The 14,332-nt window shown below is 38.7% G+C and overlaps 1 long non-coding RNA gene across 4 annotated transcripts in view; it reads left to right on the forward strand.

The window, feature by feature from the left end:
- LOC140701133 (uncharacterized) overlaps positions 1–14,332 on the forward strand; it is a 52,278-nt gene that overhangs the window by 15,606 nt on the left and 22,340 nt on the right. For 3 of the 4 annotated variants that reach the window (XR_012080022.1, XR_012080023.1, XR_012080024.1), the window contains 2 exons: positions 6,188–6,296; positions 11,377–11,474. This is a non-coding gene — a long non-coding RNA (uncharacterized lncRNA). The remainder of the gene's footprint in view (positions 1–6,187; positions 6,297–11,376; positions 11,475–14,332) is intronic. The other variant, XR_012080025.1, reaches the window with a different exon arrangement.

A 14,332-nucleotide genomic window follows, 5' to 3' on the forward strand; every position in this document is an offset into this window, starting at 1 on the left:
ATCTGGAGCCATGACAGTTTTAACAACAGGAGGACTCACCTTTGTGAGGCGAGGGCTGGGACAGGGTCATTGTCATAGAACACATTTTGGAGTCAGTGCTTCCTTCAACCTGGTGAAAGTTGTAAGAGTGAATTGGCAACCATTTTAGGACTTCCACAAGCTTCAGAATATGATGGAGGAGTAAGAAAAAAACCCCCATATTCTGATGACTGGAATTTCTGGATCAGTGTAGGCCTCTGGGCTATGGTTCCAGGGACCAAAAGCTTGGCATATTAAAATTTATGGAAGGTTCTCGGCCTTCACTGATATTCATTCTGTTTTACTCCAATCTCAAATTGCATTTTAAAGAAAACAAAAGGAAAAATTATATTCTTTGAACTCATTTAGTAATTATGTGCATTTGCCAGTTGGATAAAAAAACTAGATGCCAATTTATTGCCAAAAGCCAAGTGGAACTGAGGTCAAATTTTGTATAGGGTTACCCAAAGAAAACTGCATGTAAATATAGTTAATACTTTATGTCTAGAGCTATCTCTACACCTATGTACATTTACATATATAGATATATAAGGACATACCAGATGTCAGCTGATTTCCAGACAGCAAAGCTTGCAATATTCTATTGTAAATATACTGTTCAAAAGCATAAATTTTTTAGTCAATTGCTAGGACCAGTCTATCCAAAATACACTTTAAATAATGATATGAGATACATGGAAAATACAAGGAAGAAAAATTTATGAAACCACTAATGCTGAAATCAAACTGATAAACGCAAGGCATGCCAAAGTCTGAAAGGGCGTGATACGTGTACACAGCCTGCTGAAGTGGCCAGCCAGGCTTCAGAATGGCTCTCAGCTCAGTTGCAAGGGACAGTGTGGGATTTTCTCATCCACCTTGTTCTTCTTTGGTTTCTGTACGAACCTAAATAAATATATTCTTTATCTGGAGGAGTGTGTCCACCTTCTGGGTGAGTCTGGTTTTTGGCTTCAGAGAGGAACCGAGTATTGAAATTGGCCGTGGAAATCCCGGTTTATGATGCCTTCGAGCCACAGTCTTGTTTGCTCAGGGAGAGGAGTTGGCTGCTGAACTTCAGTGAGCAGAATTGATCAACAAAGTCAGGACACGGAAAGCCCTGACAGGCTCCAGCCTCCTCTGGGATGAGGCCAGTTGGGGATTTGAGCCTGACACAGAACCTGTTACATCTAATATTAAAGACCCATGAACAATGGCACGTCCCCAGGAGGCTCTTTCTCCCGGACACTAAGGAGTGAAAGTCATGGCCGGCCTTCTCTTTCCTGCCCTGTTGTCTGAGGCTACGCAGAAATAAAATGCATCTTCTTTTGAAGAGAGTTGTGGCAACAACGCATAATAGTTGCTACTTAAACATCTTCCTAAGATAATTAGCAAACAAATGACCAGGTTATAAACTGAGTGAGTGAATTTAGAATTTCATTTTATCCTTATATTTCCCTTCCTTAAACCTTGAGAGCCAGTACATTCAACAGAGAGTATAAATAAACTCCACATTTTGGAGGCTGGACAGGAAAGTCTTAACTTCAGTACAGTCACCAGGAGAGCAAGATTCAAGGGTGCAGGGCAGATCCTGGTGTGTTTCTGGTTTTATCCAGTTGTGCATTGGTGGGAAAAAGGTTCAGTAGCAGTAACTCTTTCAGTATTACTCCTCCTAAGATGTCTCTGATTCCTCTCGACTAATTTCACTGACAAAAAGCATGTTTTTAATCTGTCTGCATCACTGAGCCAACTGAGAAAAGGGAGAACATAAAACGAGTCCCATTCCTTGTGAATTATTGAAGCACGTTGTCAGCAACTATAAATCCTGGAGATGGAGCCTCAGAAGCAGAGAGAATACAGCCCAACCTGCAGAGCCCAGTGAGAAAAAAAGAAAGAAGGAAAATCACTTTTGAATGGAAAATTGAAGACATCCCTACTTAGATTTAAAATATGGATTCGGGGAGCTCTTCACAACCAGCCCAAATCAAAATTAACCTTAAATAAGCCTTCTTGGATAAAGTTTTTTACTATTTCTATTGTACTAATTCTTTCCCTAACATCTTACCTGGTTGGGATAGTCAACTAAAGTGATTTAAATGAGAAGTTTCAGCAGAAAAGCTTATGGGCACTTAAAATAGGTAACTCTTGAAAAAATTAGTACATAGCATAAACCAAGCTTGTTCATCACCAGATGGAACTAAAATGGAGATACTGAATATTTTCATGTGGTTCATGTGAGTCCCATTCTCTCTGTCACCAGTTCTAATTCATTGTTTCTTCATTCAGTAAACATTTTCTGGGATCTCTCAGTAACTTTCTCTCTGTTCTTTTTGAAGCAAATACTCTTGGGAAAGTACTTAGAACTCTCTGGCCAGCAAAAGGATAAGAAAAAAAGTCTTTATTATGGTGTTAACCAACATTTTTCTGTTACATTAATTCAGGAGTTTATTTTCATCCATCCTACATTATTAAATGCCAGAGAGTAGCTAAATATTAATCATGAATTTTGTTTCAAGAAACACCGTGGGCTCCACAGACTGATTCAGAGTGGATTCATGACCTAAGATCAAAAGAAAATAGAGGCTATTGGGTGTCAGGGCTGTGCTGCCTGGCCTTGAGAAAGGCACCCTTCCCCTCTCTGAGCCTCTGAGACCTGCATTTGACCCAAAGAGTGAATGCCTCCTTGAGTTTGGCATCCTAGGAGTGTGGGGGAAAAGGAACCCTCCTACACTGTTGTTGGGAATGTAAATTGTTGTAGCCACTATGAAGATATGGAAGTTCCTTAAAAAACTAAAAATAGACTTACCATATGATCCAACAACCCCACTCCTGGGCATATATCCAGAGAAAACTCTACTTTGAAAGGACACATGCACCCCAATGTTCATAGCAGCACTGTTTACAATAGCCAAGACATGGAACAACCTATATGTCCATCAAGAGATGACTGGATAAAGAAGCTGTGGTATATATACACAATGGACTACTACTCAGCTATAAAAAAGAATGAAAGAATGCCATTTGCAGGAATGTGGATGGACCTAGAGATTATTGTATTACGTGAAGTAAGTCAGACAGAGAAAGACAAATATCATATGATATCACTTATATGTAGGATCTAAAAAAAATGATACAAATCTCATTTACAAATCAAAAATAGACTCACAGACATAGAAAACAAACTATGGTTACCGAAGGGAAAAGGACAGGGGAGAGATAAATTAGGAGTTTGGGATTAACAGACACAGTATATAAAATAGATAAATAACAAGGATCTACTGTATAGCACAGGGAACTGTATTCAGTTTCTGATAAATAATGGAAAAGAATCTGAAAAAAAATATTTGTATGTATAATTGAATCTTGTTACTGTACATCTGAAACTAACATCATAAATCAACTACACTTCAATAAAAAACAAAATTAAAAAAGAAAAGTTTGGCACACAGGCACCTCATTGCCCACCTTAGTCCAAGCCCTGCCTCCATGATACTTTGGTGAGCTTTATGACTCCAGAGACACCCTGGGTACAAAGAGCTTGTTTTTATTGTCTACGTAGTGTAGAACCAGTAAAAACTTAAAACAGCTCATCCTGGCTCTAAGGTAGTCACACCCCCAAGCCCAGCTGCAGTGGCTGCTTTCCAAAGGAGCTGCCCAAGTCGGGGGAGGCAGCTGTACCAAGGGAGGTCGTGGGGGCACTCTCTGGATGCTGACGCTGGACATTCTTGCTGGGTGTTGACTGCTTCTTTGGTTCCTGTCTTGTGCTTTGGCTCAGAGCTTGGCCAACTGTGACTTTTGGCTCTGGTTCCTTTTGGGCTTCTGCCTCCTGGCTTCCACACAGTCTCAGTAGCAGACCTTCCAGCTCTGACCATCAGCTATGTCCTTGATTGGGTTTGTTGCATTCCTTCCCTTTAGATCCCCTGAACTTTTCCCTACAATCCTGGCCTGAGGTCCTAAGGCCATTTCAAAACCCACAGTCTGGTGACTGATGGTGTGTCCTGGAATGGGGAGAGGAGACCAGAAACGTCTCCTTTTGTTCTTTCTCTCCATGAAAAACAGACTGAAAAAATGCAGTCTACCCTTCTGGGCTGCCTAGGTGTGTTATAAAGATTAATGTCCGTGAAGCCCATGTGAATTAATGTGAAAAGCAGCCATGTAGAAGATTGCTAAGCTATTGCCTTGGCAACATCTCCATGCTAGGAAGAAACCCATGACACAAGCTGCCATAAAAGAAGGAGGCTGTTATGTTTTTACCAAATGCACCAAACTATTTCCAGGTGCCTCTTCTCCCCTTCAAATTCACTGTTGTGAGAAATTGTCACTTATTTCACTTATTTCAGCAGTTAAACCCCACTCAAAAAACTGTTTGGAATGGCCTTTTGATATTTCTCGTAGGGCTGGTAGCATATGTTTTCGAATAGCCTTAATGGTAAAAAGTCTTTATTCTATCAAGATTGTCCTGAATTTAAAACCACCCAATCTGGAGGGAAAGTTAGCCATGAGTCTAGGAAATACTGGGCAAAGAGAGAGAGACACACACACACACAGAGAAACCGACTGATTGATTGATTCCATTTATAATTATAAAAGAAAAAAAAAGCCCTAATCCTAAAGTGGTAAGGTGGGTATGTGTGTCTGCATGCACACATGTAGCGGGTGGAGTGGTTGTGCGTATGAAAATCTGAGAGAGAGAATATTCTCACTATTTCGATCTGTTGATAGAGTAGTGACTTTGTGTCCCACCAAACAAAGAATGCCAATCTAACAGGCCATGTGTGCTACAGCTTCCACCCCTGTCAGGAAAATTTCTCAGCTTCAGTCAGACTGGAAGCACAAAATTTTTTTTTTTTGAAACAGATGATGCTGTCAGCTGGAAGGCAGAAAGTCCCATGGGGCACATCATGGGAATGTCTTTCTACCCAGGATTCACATGGCTTTGTCATCATCTTTGATCTTTGCTGCCAAGATGACCAGCCAGCAGGGCTGGATGGGCAGACTTGTGAATGCTTTCAGTTGAATTTTTGAGGAAAAGGTTACTTTGCAGACTGATCCATGTGCCTCTAAGCTGAAAGCTCTCCCCTTCCCCACCCTAATCATGCTTCCCTTTCCCCACTGCCACCAGTCTCTATTTCCAGTATTCCCTCCTTCAGGCCTCTCTCAGCCTTTATAAAGATAAGCAATTATTTTCAGCTTCAAGAAGGATGCTGCCCCACAAGGAGCCTTCCAGTTGCAACAAGGATGAAAGAAGGTGGATGATTTACAGGTCAAGGGCTACCCGGCAGGTACCGTGGGATACTCTGCTGTCAACACCAAAGGATGGATGAGCGTAGTTTTGCTAACCATAGAAAAAATCTGTAAGAAAAAAAAAAAAAGAAAAGAGGAATCTAAACCTTTCCTCCTACTCTTGAGGAATCTGGTTGCTTCTTTCTTTCTCATTGGTAGCTAATTCCATTTTTAGATGCCTACGAAAGAGACAGAAACATTCTTGCTTTGTGAATTCTGCTATTTCCTAACTCATACTGTGTGTGATCTGGCCAGGTGTGTTCACAATGCTTCCTGGACCCTCAGGTGGATCCGCCTGATGGCCAACATCTAACAGCTATGTCAGGACATAGGAGTTCAGCTTGTGTCACTGCTCTTAATTCTCAGATGTACTTACTGTTCACCTCCTCACCCTGTAATTGGCATATCTACCTTCCCAACTCACTAGTACCACCAATTGCCACATTTCAGGAACTGCTTTCGCATATGTCAGAGTATCCTAAGGTCCCATGTTAATGTTTTTTTTTTCCTATTTTTATCCTTTGGGTATATTACTACAATATTTTAGAATGGATTAGCTGGGTCCGTTTTATCCTGTTGCCTAAATTCAATTCAGCTTAATTTTTATTTATGGAATCCTTGCTAAGAACAGATATTAAAGTTACAGAGGGTACAAAAAGTTAAGACATCATTTACAATCTCATTGGGTAGCTTTTCAAACACAGAAAGGAATGTAAGGTAGACTAAGATAGATGTCTTAGGATGCATAAATGTCCCTGGGGAAGACTCAGATACAGCCTAGTAATTGTAGATGTAAGTGCATGATGAGCATGGGTGTAAGATAGAAAATTTCACTGAAACTGTTCATTGAAAGGATAATAATTATACATGTTCCTTTTGCTTCCATTAGCTATTAAGCAGCTGAGTGTTCTGTAGTTCTACTGAGGACCATTTCTGGCTCCCTGGTTAATTTGCTCGGTGACCACAAGAATTGTTTCACTTCCTGTGTTTCAGTCTCAGTAAGTAGAAATGATCATTCCACTTCCTAACTGGGCAAGAGTTTAATATGAATGTGTTGGTAAGGCAATTTGAGGTCTTATGTGATCAAAAGGAGAGGGGTCAAACTGTGAGTCCTAGAAGAAAAAGGAAGATTATTATTGTTCTGAGAGATTGAGGAATCTCTGCTTCTGCTTTTCAGCGGTGCTGCTGAAATCCCAGAAAGGAATGCCCACACATTGTATCAATTCCTGACTATTTCACCAATGACAGGAGCACTCAGGCCAAGTCACGCACACTGACTTTGCTTTCAAAATTGGAGTTAGAGACAATGAATCTGTTTATCGATTCAAACAGAACTCACACTAAATTCATATAGTATCAACTCCAGATGAGTGCTGCATGCCAGGACGACAATAGGAAGTAAGGAGAGGGCAAGGAAAAGACAAGACCCTGGTACAGATCCCGGTGACCTCAAAGAATACACAGATAATATAGAAGATGAGTGTGAGTGCGTGCAGATATTATTCCTGCACACGCCCAGCTCCATCACCGCCCACACTCAATTCCATCATTCTTACAAATGGTCATACATAAAAGAACAGTAACTTAATTGCTTTGTTATCTTAGGAAGAAAAAATATAAAATGTTTAAGTCATCCATATTTTAAATGGTTAATAAATATTATTAAATCTTACTCAATATACAACATTAGTTCTATAAATTACACATTAGTTCTATAAATTAAAGAGGGAGTTGGATAAACTAATAAAAGTAAGGGAAACAAGTGAAATTAAGTGCTGATAACAAACAATTTTTTTAATAAAAACTGAATTAATTATAAAATGCCTCTACCTCCCATTCCTTTTAACTCCTTTATTGAATTTGCGGTGACCTTTTCATATAAATATTGACAGTAGAGAACATACAAACATTTGAATTTCTTAATGTTTTAATATTTAAATTTTAAAAAATCATCAAAGTATAGTTAGTAGAAGTTTTTTAATTTTAACAAATCCTTATTGACAAAATGTGCTAACTTGGATCCTTGTATCATTTTGAAGGGCATCTTTGTGCAACAGTTTGTAAAGTTGAAACACAGAAGGAGATGGGGAAAAAACTTTGTTTTTTTCACTTTCAAAGCTCCTATATCTTTTTCACCAGAAAATGGACTCTGAGTTTGCAGTCAAGGGCACGTCAATTGTTGTCTTTCCAAAACAAAGGATGGAAAAAAAAAAGATTACTCTTTCCCAATGCCTGCCTATTAGTTAAGATACAGTGAAGCTCTATTTCTTTTCGTTTTTCCTTTTTCTTTTGGCAGAAGGGTTAAATGGTCAGCCAGTTTGTTTCTGTCAAGTGAGTCTGTCAAAATGTTCAGTCAAGAGAATGGACAGGGAAGAAGTTGCTAGATATTGGGCCATTCTCCTTCATGCTATCCACAGCAGTGATCAGAGCAACATTACTCTACAGAACACTTGAGATCATCAAATAAAATCTATAGCAAAGTTCCAGCCTACAGTGTGATCATGCCTAGTGACTACTCCAAATGGCTCCACTATCTAAAGTTTCATTTAGTAGGTCAGAGTCTCCTACTCTTACATTTGCATTAACATACTGTGAAATTCTTATTTCATGACTGTGTAAAGACTCTCCTATAATTGTACATGTGCGATTTTAGGCACAAAGATTCTCAGCTCTGTAGCACAGCATACCCAGAGTGTCTGCTGGTACAGTATGGGGCCCCCCGGGTCAAGTTTGGAAGACACTGATTAATATTTTACCTTCTAGACTAATATCTCTCACTTAAATTATGAACTCCCTCTAAAGGAAAAAATAAATTTTAATCTATATTATTTTATTTTAGTAAAAGCATACAACTAGGTATAAATTTGTAACTTTAAATACTTCTACAACTATAAAATGAAAAGAAATTTACAATTATATACTATTCATGTTAAGAAAAACTCCGGAAAACTCAAGTTTGCAACCTTAGTTTAATTTCATGAATGGCGTTGTTTTGCTGAAACTAGATCTCTGATACAGAAAAACAGAATCTCAGATCCAATTTTAAATATACTTGCTCCAGAATGGTGGTTACCAGGGACTGGGAGGTGGGGGAAATAGGGAAATGCTGGTCAAAGGACACAAGCCTTCAGTTACTAGATGAGTAAGCTCTGGGGATCTCATATACAGCATCGTGACTGTAGTTAACAGAACTGTGTTATGTATGTGACACTTCCTAAGGGAGTGGACCTTACACATCCTCACACAAATAAAAAATGGTAACTAAGGGATGGAGGTTAATTAACCTGGTTGTGGTCTTCATTTCACAAGGTATACCTATGTCAGATCATCACATTATACACTTTAAATATACACAATTTTATTTGTCATTTATACCTCGGTTAAATAGAAAAGAATTAAAAAATAAAATGTGCTTTCTCCCATTGTGAAGAAGATTCTCCATGGTGTATAAAGCCTAGTCCCTAGCACATCGTTCTGTATAGCTGGATTCCTTTCCAACTTCAATTCCCTCTCTATCCCCCACTCACCCTTCACTTATTTCCAAATGGATAACTTGCCATGACTTGCCATTCTCCCAGGAAAACCCAGCCCTCGCAAATGCCTGTGACTTTGCCCATGCCGTCCTCTCAGGCTCCACTCTCCTCTGCCTACTCATTTTGCTCTAAGGTCTAGCTCCAGTGCATCCACTTCATGAAGTCATCTTCCAGCCCCCTGGACTTAAGAACTGCACCTTCCCCTGAGTTTCCAGAGTGCATTACTCACATCTGCTTTCATGTTGCCTAGTGTTATGTTAGCTATTTATAGATCTGTCTATTACATTATTAACCTTATTTTTAAAAAAAAACAGCTTTATTGAGATTAATTCACGTATCATACAGTTCACTCATTTAAAGTGTACAACTGAATGATGTTTAGTATAGTCACGGAGTTGTACAACCAACACCATGAATAATTTTAGAACATTTCATTTCTCCCAAAAGACATCCTGTACCATTAGCAGTCACTCCCCACCTTCTTACATCCAGCCCTAGGCAACTGTAGATTTACCTTCTGTCTCTATAGGTTTGCCTATTCTGAACATTTAATATAAACAGAATCATCCAACATGCAATTTTTGTGCACATGTAAATCTTTCAAAGGCAGAGACCAAGTCGTATTGATGGAAGTAGGAGTTAATGAGCAGGATATGTGACATAAGAGAAAGAGAGTGACTTGGGACTTAGACCCAAGTTAAAAGCTCAATTCAGCTATTTTTGTAACTTTGGACAAGTCACTCCATCTCTCTGAGCCTCCATCTACACATCTGTAAAATGGAGATAACAATTCCTCTCTTGAAAGACGATTGTGAAGATTAGAAAGAAGGTATTAAATCTTTCTAGAAAAGAGTTTGTGCAATAAATGGAAGCTGTTATTTGTGTTTATCTCTGTAAACCCAGCACCTGGCCTGTAGGTAGTTGTGCATGTTGATTAATTAATTAATGGATGAGTGGTGAAGAATTCTAATGCTTTTCCTTCAAAATGCCAGTGGACTGTCAACAACCTGAGGGAGGAGATAGAGCTCCCAGGGCTGAATCTGTCCCAGAAGGTGTAAACTAGTTCCTTCTCTTTCTTAGCCCCTGTTCTCCTTCAGAGACTGGTCCATGGAGAGAGACAACAGGACTAACAAACTAATTCGGGATCTGAAATCAGAGGGGAGAACTTGGGCTCTGGGTCTGATGCTGGCACTCAGGACCACGGCACTTTGAAAAATTAGCTCATTCATCTCAACTTCTAGCTTTCATTTCTACATATTGCTTCATCAAGTAATTTCTGCTTTCCCTATGATAGGACAAAAGAAGCTTGAATCATACCTGGAAAATGTTTGAATTCTCCTTTAGCTAGAAGAACAAGACCATCTGAATAATGAGTAGGAAAAAGTACAGAAAGGGAAAGGCATAGAATAGGCATTGGTCCAAAGGAAAGCATAGTCCGACTAACATAAAACAAATTATATCTCGAGATGTCCAAGTAAATCAGGAACCTTTGCCATAAGAACAATGAGGCTCCCTTACAGGGAAGAAAAGCACTGGTGTACCAACTCAATTCCCCAAAATAAAGGGAAGAGAGAGATGTAAAAAAAAAAAACAAGTCATAATAACGCTTAGCTGAGTCATATGTATAATAAAGGATGTCATGATTGAAAGAAATGGAATAATCTGCCTTAAAACAAAAAGGGTAAACATGTAACTCAATCTCTATGGAAGAGAAAAGTGGCAGGATTTTTAAAGAAGAAAGGATCTAATTTCTAAAAGATGTTAGTACAAGTTACATAAGTTTCCTGTATTTAATGTTTTTATAACCATAATCCTGCAAACCATAAGAATAATGAAGGATATAATTACTTAATTGGGCAATTTTGAAGCAGTTTAGTTTTACCAAAAGAAAGAAAAAAATAGAAATGATCTTGGAAACTTTTGACTTTTCAACATTTTTTATAAAGAGCCAAACAAAGTTCCTTCTAGCTAGAAGCAACTGTGTGAAATTCAGATGGAGGAAATTCAAATTGGTGTCATGGAAATGCTTGAATTGATCAAGTCCAGCCCTTAAAAGCAGGCGGAGGAAAATTTCAAACATAGTCATGAGGTAATGTCCACCATTACTGGCAGAGAAATAGGCTGAGTGTTCCCACCTCAAATTGCTCTAACTCTTTAATTTACCCTTTCCCAAATAACATATCCTGTGATGAGAGAATGTTTACCTTCTGATTGAAGGGAAGAGGACCGATAAGTTTTTCCATCCACTTATCTGTTTAAAAATGATGAAAAAAGAAAAATAATAAAATGTTAAAATAAAAGAAAATGTATCAGTTCCTAGTAGGCCTACTCACAGAGGTTCATAGACAAAACATTCTAAAATCTCAGCTTTCTTTTGTGTAAACAAATATCCTCTCCAGAGAGAGAAACCCTGTTTCTATATCAAACACACACAAGTGGGAACAGCTCCTAAAACTCTCTAAGGATATTTGGCCACTGTAAATAAGATATTCTCTGAGTACCTAGGCCTGCAGTGGATTGATTTTTTTTTATCATTATTTTCCAGATACCACTAGAGATGTAACAAAAGTGTTTGCTAACAGCTTCTGTAGTGAAGCTACCCGAAGAACACGCCCAGCTCAGCCTCAACACTCCCTCATCGCGGTAGGGAAGCAACGTCTGTGTAGCTCTGATGGGGTTTCTTTTTGGTGTTAAGAAACTCGCAAGACTAAGACAGCCTTTCAATACTGAGCTTCCATGGAAGGGATCCCTCAAGCTTGGGAATTGGGAAAGGAGGGAAAATTGAAGGAACAAAATATTAGTATTCAGTATTATGCTAACTGAAGTAAACCAAAATCCAGACCCCAAAGAGCCAACATGAAACTCACTGTAAGAAATGAACAAAATGCAAACATCCTCCAGTGTAAGATGATGGCACAGAAAAACTGTCCTGATTCACTAAGCTTTTTAATCCTTTCTAGTTTTCATAATTATCCCAGTTCTTGCCTGAGCATTAAACGTGCTAGTTAAATTGCTCTCTGATAGGCCACAGAAAATTAAGACTTAGTGTTGAGTTTGTTTTTGTGCACCTAACATTCCCCCAAAGTTTTGTTTTTTATTTTTTCAAAAACTAAAACTCTCTTAATCCAAGCTAGTAGTCACTAGAATCCTGTCCTATCATGGACTCTTCCAATGACTCAATACTTTACCCAAATAAAGTGCATATTTTTTTTGTTTCTCTCTCATTTAATTTCTCTTTCTTAATATGGGAACGTGGTACCTATCATTTGCCTTAACAGAGTTAACGGTGAATGCTCTCCAAACATTAGCTCACAGATATTTTTGTAAACAAACATGAAAAGCCGTTTAATATTGGAGCTGTTAAGACACACTATTAAAATCCTGATATAGAACATTATGGTAATAGCTTCATAGTGGCTAACAGAGCTGAAAGCCATAAACTCCAGCCCTTAGGATACCTTATTACTGTCCACAAATTTTTTCCTTCTCAGGAATGGAGAACCTAATGGTCCATTCAGTTTTCCCTTTATCATCAAAATAGTTTATATTAACAAAAATTCAGTCCACTAAAAGGCTACGGCCTGTGACTCAGATATTTTAAAACTCACCAAAATATCCTCCATCAGACATCTCAGGTTTCTAGTAGCCCAGGATAGGTATGCAAATCTAACTTACTACTTAATATTATAAAGGTTAGTTTGATGGGCTGTTTAAGTCAATTGGTAAAACAAGTAGAATTCTCAAACAGGAGAAAGCATGTGGAATCCACTTTACATCCGTTATCATGGGGCCCAATTCACTAAAGTGTTGGCTTTTGGCTACTTAAGGGTACAAAGATTCCAGTATCAAGTGTGGGTATTGGACCGGATCCCCTCTGCCCTCACTTTCTGAGAAAGGTTACGTGGAACGACAGGAAGAGTTTAGGCTTGAACTCCCTATCCCTACGTTGGATTTCGGTTTTGTCTGTTGTATGATATCGAACAAATCATTTAATCCTTCTGACTCTTAGTTTCTAACACAAAGTGGTCAGTGAAAAAAAGCAGCAGTTGGTTAAGAAATCTCCTGCTTTCTACCTCTCGCAGTCACTGTAAGTTTTAAATGAAGTTACGACTCTAACGTGGTCAGCACAGTGCCCGGTGTATGGAAGCAGTCAACAAACATGGTTGTTGTTGTTGTTGTTACTACTTTAGTTTCCATTTTATTAATTTTAAAATTCACCCGTCATGGCTACTAATCACCTCCAGATCTTGGTATAAGTGACTTCATCACTTGGTCACTGAGTTTATTTATCTGAAAAAATATGTGGTTGGAAAAAATGATCTTTACCATCTTTTTCTAGATCCCCAAATCTCTAGTTTTACATTATCAGGAATCTATCACCTCTGTCTCAGTGAAGGTTTATACTCACTGAACGTGCTCCCTCTCTCTGACTATAACTCCGATGTCCTGAAAATCTTGTTTCTTACTTATCTGTAATTTTCATCCCATGTAATACTTTGATGGTAAAAAGTAGCTTGGACTTTAGGTCAGTTTCTACCCTTATTTATGCCTGGGAACTCAGAACGGAGGTACTAAAAACCAAGGTAGAGAAAAACCTAAACAAAAGGTTGTATTTTCTGTTCATAGGATCATACATTTTCCATTTGGGTTTTCTCTGGGCTTTAGTTCTCTCGAAGGAAGCCTTAGTTCTAAACTAAAGCAGATGAACTAGAACTAGAGCGAAAATGCTACAGAAAGAAAGTTGCTATTGTTTTCATGACGTGGGTTGAATCACAATACTGATCGATTATTTCCCATACACTGAAGAGTGGAAATTTCAAGTTGTTCTAGGATTAGAAACTGCAAATAGTCCATTAAGACACCATTGACTTTGCTGAAGGATGACTGGCTAAACTTTTGTAGAACGACGTTATTATCAGTATGAATCCACTTATATCATGAACAGTAACTTAACGATGGGAAAGCAAAACACAGCAGAAATGAAAAATGCACACTTGCAAAAATGGTGAATTTACTGTTTGCCTTCCTTTGAAAAGTCATAAGCCTATGGCTGAAAGTGACATTTTTACTGGAGGGAATGTGGTCTTCGCGCCCACTGAATCTCAGTGCCTCTTGCCTATACAATAATCCCTCTCCTTTTTACATCACCAGTTTCCCTCTGCTGCATCTTTGTTCTCTGCACACAAACAAAATGCTGTTATTTCTCTCAGAAAAATAGAAGCCTCTCTTGGTCGGTCCTTCACGCCTCTCTAGATACCTCCCGTTTTCTGCTTCCTTCTGTAGTAAAGCACCTCGAAGGCACAGAGCACATTCACTCTCCATCTCTTCTCCCACGCTATCAGGGGTCTGACTCCTGTCAGGGTCTCCTGCATTTCAATAAAACCACTATTTCCTTGCTCACCATTAACTTCTATGTTGCCAAATTCCAAGGTCCATTCTTGGTCTTAGTTGCTTATCCTCCTTATTGAATTACTTTCTCAGTTTGACTTCCAGATCACTAC

The sequence above is a fragment of the Vicugna pacos genome, chromosome 14, assembly GCF_048564905.1.
Source record: "Vicugna pacos chromosome 14, VicPac4, whole genome shotgun sequence".
Lineage (NCBI taxonomy): Eukaryota > Metazoa > Chordata > Mammalia > Artiodactyla > Camelidae > Vicugna > Vicugna pacos.